Below are 7,960 nucleotides of genomic sequence, written 5' to 3'. Positions count from 1 at the left end.
TCATCCACAGTTTAGCAAAGCATATTTTATGTAACTTAAAGATTAGTCCCTCCTAACACCGGGAGACAATTCACACACTAAAATGCATCTAAACACTTTGTTTTTTAACCAGAATGACAGAAAATTACTCATTTAAATACTACTAAGGAATCTAAGTCTCTTACCCAGTCTCACTGACTTTTGCAGCACTCGAAATTTTAGCATTTAACCTTAAAATACAAGTGTTATGATCTTTATTTTTGGATGTGGATTTACTTTGCTCTAGAGCTGCTTAATTCTCTGCCATATCTGGAATGACATTTGCCATGGATGTCAGCCAGTAAGTTTGTGAAAGTTTTTCTGGTTCCCTGGAAACCTTCCCCTAACATCCCACCCTGCCCAAAGTTTACACAATGACACGTCTCAGCAGTACATACTTCCCATGCCTCAGTTCTGAAAGGATTTTTCCCTTTTGCATATGAAGAAGAGCTGACATAGCCTAGACCGGCTTTCGAGACATTCTTGGAATAGTCAAGATGCTCCATGTTTAACAGAAATATTTATTTTACAGTTCACAGCCAAGGGCAGCTGGCCTGGCTCAGAACCCATTGACTCCTTTGGGAATTGGCTCAGGCTGATAGGGGCTGCTCTCAGCCAGCCAACACATACATGACCGACCAAAAGTGTAAACCTGAGAACTGGAGGAATTTGTGCTACCAGCTTAAAAAAAACCAAACCAACAACAACAACCAAAAAAAAAAAAAAAAAAAGCTTATATACATAACACAAAGTGAATGATGTTCAGTCTGCAGTTTGAAGAGGACTTACCTTTCCCCAAGCCTGAAACGGTTTAGAGAGCCACTGAAAGGCAGATCTGGGCCCCAGTCCAGCACTCCTTGGGAACAGAAGAAGAGACACTTATCAGTATCATCAGGGACCAGACCCCAGCCTAAGATACCCAAGCAGTGGATAAGCAGCCCCTGTGGTGACACTTCCAAAGGGAGAGCATACCAAAGGAGAGCAAGTAAAATCAGAACACATTCTTTTTACTGAAAACAAACAAACAAACAAAAACAACCACCAGCAACAAAACCCAAACAGTATATATCATATTATATATAATATATTATGTAACATATAATAATATTATTAAGGTTCTATCTCTATATAGACAAGTCTTATAGTGCTTCCTCAGGCTACCAGATTTCCAGCAGATTTCCCAGTTTCCAGGCTTTTTGCACTGTCTCCTGTTTGTGGAGCATCTGTTTCTTCCAAAATAAGCAGGGTTTACTCCCGCTGGCATTATCCTTTTTGCAGATAAAAAAACATGGGTAGAACAATAACAAACAGATGTGATATACGATATATCATAAACTCTAACAGCAACATCTCTCTCCAGCCCAGGAGGGTTATTTAATTCATCAGGTTTAAGGAGTCTTCAAGCAGTTTATGGCACGTAGTGATTCATGCAATCTAAATGTAGCTATGTTGTTAATATCAGATAAATCTTTCTAAGCAAGAATCTATGCTTCCATACACAAAAAAAATGGTATCCCTGTTACACCAAGGGCATGGTTCAGCAAATAAAATCAATTGGGATTTAGGCTAGTGGTTTTAAATAAGATTATCCTACACTGGAAGCAAATTTAATGCTTTCCAATATTAGTTCTTCTCCTGTGCTGGGTCAGTAGAAGGTGCTAAGATTGTGCAAAGAGTAACTAGCTCCCAGGAGAGACCTCGCAGGCAGGTTTGGTGTTTGGGGGTGCCATGCTAACTCTTTGATTTTATTCCCAGTTGGTGAAATCTGTAACCCACACTTCGTAATAAAGCCTACACAGAACACATATTACAAGTAAAGAGGAGACACAACATGAGACCTGAATTAATAATATAATGGTTTGCAGCCAAGGGTCAAGGTCAAAGTGCATTTTGATAGTGAAATCAGCAGCTGTTATTTGCACGTGCCTCTGTCTTGTCCACAGCCAGAGGTTGTGCTGAAAGAGCCATGGATGGGTCACGAGCAGACTGAGGAGAGCTCTGGCTACACTCCAGAAGTAGGCTATAAGGAGCAAGTGACAGTTGGGAACTGGCAAGTTTCTGGGTTTCTTCTAAGTTGTTGGTTTTTTAATAGGAATGGATTTTCCAGGGGGTGAGGGAGGGAGCAGTAAAATATTTCCCTGGCGTAAGAATTATTCATCTGAAATACTTCAAGGAAGGCACTACTGGTCGGGAAAAAACCCGGTTAGAAGAATTTTTAACACAAGAAAGGTAGGCAGAGTAGGGATTGTGGTCACTTTACTAACCATAGAGAACAATACATGTTTATTTTGAAAGCTTACCATTAGCCCCAGTCATAATAAAATACTGAAGATAAATGTGTAAACTAATGTAAAAAATATAGAATCCATTTTAACAACATATTGAGCGATTAATTTGTTACTACAGCTGGCCTGGATGCAGCCATATGTAGACTGACAGCATCCTTGAATACTGTTCCATAACATAATATGTGTACATTGAGGCAATTGTATTTAGAAGTCTTGAGGTTAAAAAGTGGTGATATAAATTCAAACTGGATTGATATCTTAGCTTCAGAATAAACTACCTATTTTAATTTGGGTGAGTGAATTAAAATTAGATTTATAAGCAGAACTTGGGCACTTTTAATACCTAAAAAGAGCACTGTTCCTGCAAAGAGGACTCCACTGATGTTAAACATTAAGGTCGTCAACTCTGCTGTTTTTTACAAAATATGGCATCTAAGAGGCAAAGTTACTGCTGCAGACCTATGGGGTCCATTACATGATGCTCAGAGTGCTCCTGGGCTGGGAGTGTCTTGTTCACCAGGTCTGGCATTGTGTATATTCTTGCCCTGAAGCTTTCCCATGATATATTAAATCCTTGAATAGCTGTTTTAAAGATGTTCAGTTATTCTCCTCCCTCCAAGAGAAGAACTTTGTGGGCAGAACATAATGGTGGGAAGCCTTCAGGCAGCTGAGGGCTGTGAACCCACAACTACTCTGTCCCAGCAGAAGTTTTAATTTGCTGAGTGTAAACTGAGACCATCTTTATGCACGTGGCCCTTTGCAGGGTAGGCTCTGAAGGTGTTAAAATGGGCACAGAGCACCTTGTTGGTGACCACCAGCAGGAACACAGGTTGCTGCATGGACTTGGTGGCTGTATGTGTCTCTGAATGCAGAACATGTAGGGATATTTAGGGAAATGTCCAAGGAAAACCTGAGGAGGTTCCAGGCTTAAGAGACTGTCAGGTTTAGCCAAGGAAGGGTGGTGGCTGAAGGCTGGGCAGATAAACTTTGAGGTTTGGCACTGGAATTGCTTTTTTATCTCTTTGTGCCCTGCCTGTAGGAAGGAGATAACAGTTTTTCTCCAGCTGGCAATACAGTGGTAAGGAAATTTTTCAAAACTAGAAAAAGAAAGGGAGATAGATAGATAGAGATACATTACCTCAACAGCACCAGAATCTGAGGCTGAAAGAGGGAGAGAAAATTGTGTCTGTCCTGGAATTAATAACTTTTAGAAGAGTGAGTTGAAAACCCAGAAGTAGTCTCCAAATTAAAACCGTATCTGTTCTATCTTTAGCAGAAAACTGGTTACAGTGACGGAGCAGATGGTGGGAGCAGGGCTGAATCACAGTGTGACACTGAAGGACCAGTCATTGAGCACACAGTGCACCAGCAGGTCTGAAGATGGACAAGTGAACAGGCCCAGTTTTGCTGCCCTGACATAGTTTAATATCAAATGGCTGCAGGAGCCAGGTAATGAGAAGGGGAAGGGATGCACCGAACGGAGTGGAGCTTGTCTGTGCCCTCGGAAAGTTGCCACCAGCCCAACCTGAGAAGCTGCAGGAATGAAGAAGAGAGGGCTGGAGCTGGACTGTGCCTAGAAGAGAGGAGACCTGGAAGGACCTCATAAAGAAGAGGACCAGAGGAGGGTCCACAGGGAGACAGCACAGCAAGTGAGCACAGCACTCCTAACATGAAGCAAACAAGCTTGTACCACGCCCACACAGTGGATGCTGTGCTAATGTGAGTATGCTCAGGGCATGCCTGGTATTTTTGGAAGGCTGAGCAAATTCAAAATAGCTGAGTGCTGATGTGTCTGGGATCAGGAGCCCAGGTCAGAGGGGATTAGGAGGCGGGATTCAGGGTAGGGTAGCTGCTTCCAGATATCCTGCTCAGCAGCATCCAGAAGCCTTTGTCTCCAAATATTTCCTTTCCTTCTCACAGCCAGGCCCTGTCCCTCTCCTGTTCAGCACTGTGGAACAAAGGTAGAAATAACCAAAGGTATAAATGCCTTTAGGGTCACTGTGCAAAGCCCAGCAGTTTTATAATTGTTCTAGTTGATGGACCTAGAAGGAGGATGTAGGCACTGGTCTCACTGGAAAGACATTACCTTAGGGACTGTACTGTGTATATTTTTTCTTCCAGTCCTTGCCACAGCTGAAAATGGAAACAAAACAAACTCAAAACCCCACCACTTTCTGTTTCAGTTTGCTGTAAAAATCCAGTCCATGTGTGCTTTGATAGGAGACAGCCTAATCCTCTTCTTGCCTGAGTGGTCTCTCCAATTTCTGCCGTAGAGCTGACAAGTCCCTTTGGGTTTCCGGTGAGGGAATATTTTTTTTAGGATTTTTTTTTTTTTAAATTTTTCTCCATTGATTTTACCCCAGGGGAAATCACTGAGATTATCTTCTGCAAGCAATAACTTTTTATTTATTTAGCTGAGCTATCTAATTCCATTAGAGGTAGCTGTTTTAAGGGCCTTTTTAAACGCTCCTCCTTTTGCTGAGGATTCTTGAGATCTTACAGCATCTTTTTACCACAGTAGCTGGCTTGGATAGTTGGGGTTACATTAGGTTTGTCTAACAAGCAGGAAATACATTTAAACCTCTCACAGAGGACACTTACAAGGTTTGTTCCACTCCAGTGGGTCTCCTGTGGGCAGAGCTGAAGGAAAGCCAGATGAGAATCGGTCACGTTGCTTCTGCACTAACCAAAAATGTGAGTATGTACAAAAAAATGTATGGTACAAATGCTGAAGATGAAGTTTAATAACTGAAGGAGTTTACTAACTTGTCCTGTGATGGATGTGCTGAAGTTTTCCTCTAAATCAAGAAGGGATTTTCCTCTGTGATATGGCCCAGAGCAGAGGACATCATAGCACAGGAACAGCTGGATGAAGAGTTATAGCCTGAATTATGCCAAAGGGCAGGAATGTGTTGTTCCTCCAAATACCATTCAAGCTGTTCAGTTTTGTTTTCTCTTGACAAACATGGGATCAACTAATTACATTATTTTGCAGATTGCTGTGGATGGAAGTGGGGAAAAAAAATACAAACCTTATCTCTGGGAAAGCCCTCAGATGTGGCTGTGGTTGTTCATATTCTTGCACTGCAAACACAACTAGGCAGAACAAGGGGGAATGCAGTAAGACCTGCCCATGGAACAGGGCACTTAGCAGACCTCACCCATCTCCATCTCTGGTGTGTCTAGATTTAAGGGAGAGGGAGAAATGTGTTCTCTCAGTATTGCTAGTAAGGAGGAATATTCTGAAGGGTTGAATTTCATTTTTATAAGCTACAAGGCTGTTTAATCTGTATTGCTCCACATTATTTCTCTGTGTGCTTGCCTTGTGAAACAGCAGGATCGAGTCCCTGGTCTGAAGAATTAATGAGCTAAGTGGATTGAATGAAGTGCAAGAGAAAGGGATTAAATTACCTTATTTTTTATATGGGGAACAGAGAGGTGGGCTGACTGGTAACCATTGTAAGATTGACTCAGGAAGGCTGCAGCACAGTCAAGAACTGCATGCAGATCCTCTGAGTCCCAGACTACTCCCTTATCCATGAGGCAGCCTTCTCAGGTACAGCTATGTTTGTAACGTGGCCATGCATCACATATCAAACCACTTTCTGTCTCTAGCCCACCCTCACTCCAGCAAATTTCCAACTTTGAACTCCAGAGAAATTGTGTTTCCATATGAATATGCTTTGCAGCCCCAAATGCTGAAGAATTGCATAACACTGGAAGGACTCTAAAGAAGAAAACATAACATACTTTTTACAAAGCTGATAAATTAGGCTAATGTGCCAGGAAATTCAGCTCTATCAGAAATGAGGATGAGGAATCTTACAAAGTAGAAAGCTCTTGCCTGATGCCCAAAAGCTGCTTTAGCAATGGTTTCAATTTGACTAGAGTCAGGTACACAAAAACCTCTTCCTAGGGGGACAGCTGAGCACTGCTTTATTTATGAAATCAGGAACTTGACAGGAGTACATTAAGCTTTGTGGAGCAAAGCTCCTTCTAGGCTCATGGTAGCAGGTTGGGGGGGTTTACTGTGTAAGTATTGGAGTTATCAAAGTGAAGTGCCCCATGTTTGGAGCAATACAAATTAGTTGGTGAAGCTGCTTTTAGTTAATGTACATCAATGGGATTTCTTCACCACTGCACTTGGGAGGATGCATCATGATACAATTCACTGAATATCAGTGTGTAGTAGTGCAAATAGCAACTGCCAGGGCTAAATGAAGGAGTGGTTAGTTCCATTCAGAAAAGCACTGTGCACTCCACAAGGTTTAGTTTAAATAGGAAGACCTTTTCAAGAACTTTTATAGAGGATACATCCTGATAATGTCATCAAATTATGACCAGATTTTGATGTAGCATCTTTTGATGGTACATCTCTTACTTGGCTAGTCTGTTTCCTGATCAAAGCAAAATATCCTTTAAGCGTGAGGTTCAGTGTAATGATACACATGGCAATATCTTGTTTATGGTACTTATGTGAAGCCTTAAATGAGTCCAGAATTTCAGACATCCCCTCCAAAGTGGGAGGAGAAAAGCTGCACCTGCAATAAGTTCATCCACATGACAAAAATCCCAGACAGAAGGGAAGAGGCTGATAGAAAAAGGATGTTATTTAATTTAAATTAATCTTCAAAGTACAAGAATGTAGCTGTGTCCTGGGGCTCTAATTTCAGATAAGGAAACAAAACTGTGGACTCCCTTTGACAGCTCTCTATATGAATCTTGCAAGTTGAAGAAATAAACTACACCAAAGTCCCTTTAAAAACAGTGTAATTATATTTAGCAAAGTCTGTATAATTATAGCTACCCTAGCAGCTGTATTTATGCTATTTTACCCACTGAAACCCATTCCTTGTAGCTAACTCAGCACAAACCCTATGTTTAATCCTAACCACAGACAGTTCTAGCCGTGTGAAGACATTGCAGCTGGACAGGCAGTTGCATGGAACAGGAACCTGCCTGAGGAACTGAGAAAACTGAAGTACCTTCTGTAGGAGATGATGCCTAAAGGAGGTAAGTATTCCAGTTGACGCTCAGTGTTTCTGTATGAGATACACTCTGGATTTGCCATGAGATCATAACTTCATTAAGTGACATTTATATGGCCTCATGTAATGTAGCAGATCAGATTTTCATAATTTTCCCCTCTTGACCATAAAACAAAGAAGCTCCATTGAGGAGACTCAGATCAAGGTTAGATCACCCCAGTACTTCACACTACCTGAATATAAAATCAAAGGCCTGAAAAAGAAAGGCTCGGTACGAAGATATTCAGAAAACTGCTATTTCCACTGTTTTAAGGAAGATAATGGCAATTCCAGATTGTTTCAACTTCCTAGCTGCTAGTACAGTATCCATCCTCTTAGCCCAAGAAAAGTAGCTGAAAATAATCCAGAAGAGTGCTTAAGGTACACATACATATGTATATGTATGCATGCATAATTATTTCTGTGGAGAAAGAAACAACATTCAGGTGTTCCCCTCAGCGTGACCTGAAACCAGCCCCAAAGCTGAGCAAGAAGGTTAGCAGGGAGGGATAGCAAAACATCTCCAAAATAAAACTTTAACAACAGAAAATTCATTTTTTAAAATGAATGGTCAACCTCTTCCCATCTGGTGTTCCTGCTTCCTAAGGAAACATTCATCCTTGCCAA

At 41.4% G+C, this 7,960-nt stretch overlaps 1 long non-coding RNA gene across 1 annotated transcript; it reads left to right on the top strand.

Moving 5' to 3' along the window:
• Positions 1-3,474: 3,474 nt before the first annotated feature.
• Positions 3,475-7,542, top strand: LOC127381929 (uncharacterized). The gene is made up of 3 exons (XR_007888828.1): positions 3,475-4,025; positions 4,927-5,000; positions 7,204-7,542. It is a non-coding gene; the product is annotated as an uncharacterized LOC127381929 (long non-coding RNA).
• Positions 7,543-7,960: the final 418 nt, after the last annotated feature.

This window comes from Apus apus, chromosome 2 (genome assembly GCF_020740795.1).
Source record: "Apus apus isolate bApuApu2 chromosome 2, bApuApu2.pri.cur, whole genome shotgun sequence".
Classification (NCBI taxonomy): Eukaryota; Metazoa; Chordata; class Aves; order Apodiformes; family Apodidae; genus Apus; species Apus apus.
Note: the sequence above shows the minus strand (reverse complement) of the source record. Positions and strands in the feature narration are given on the sequence as shown.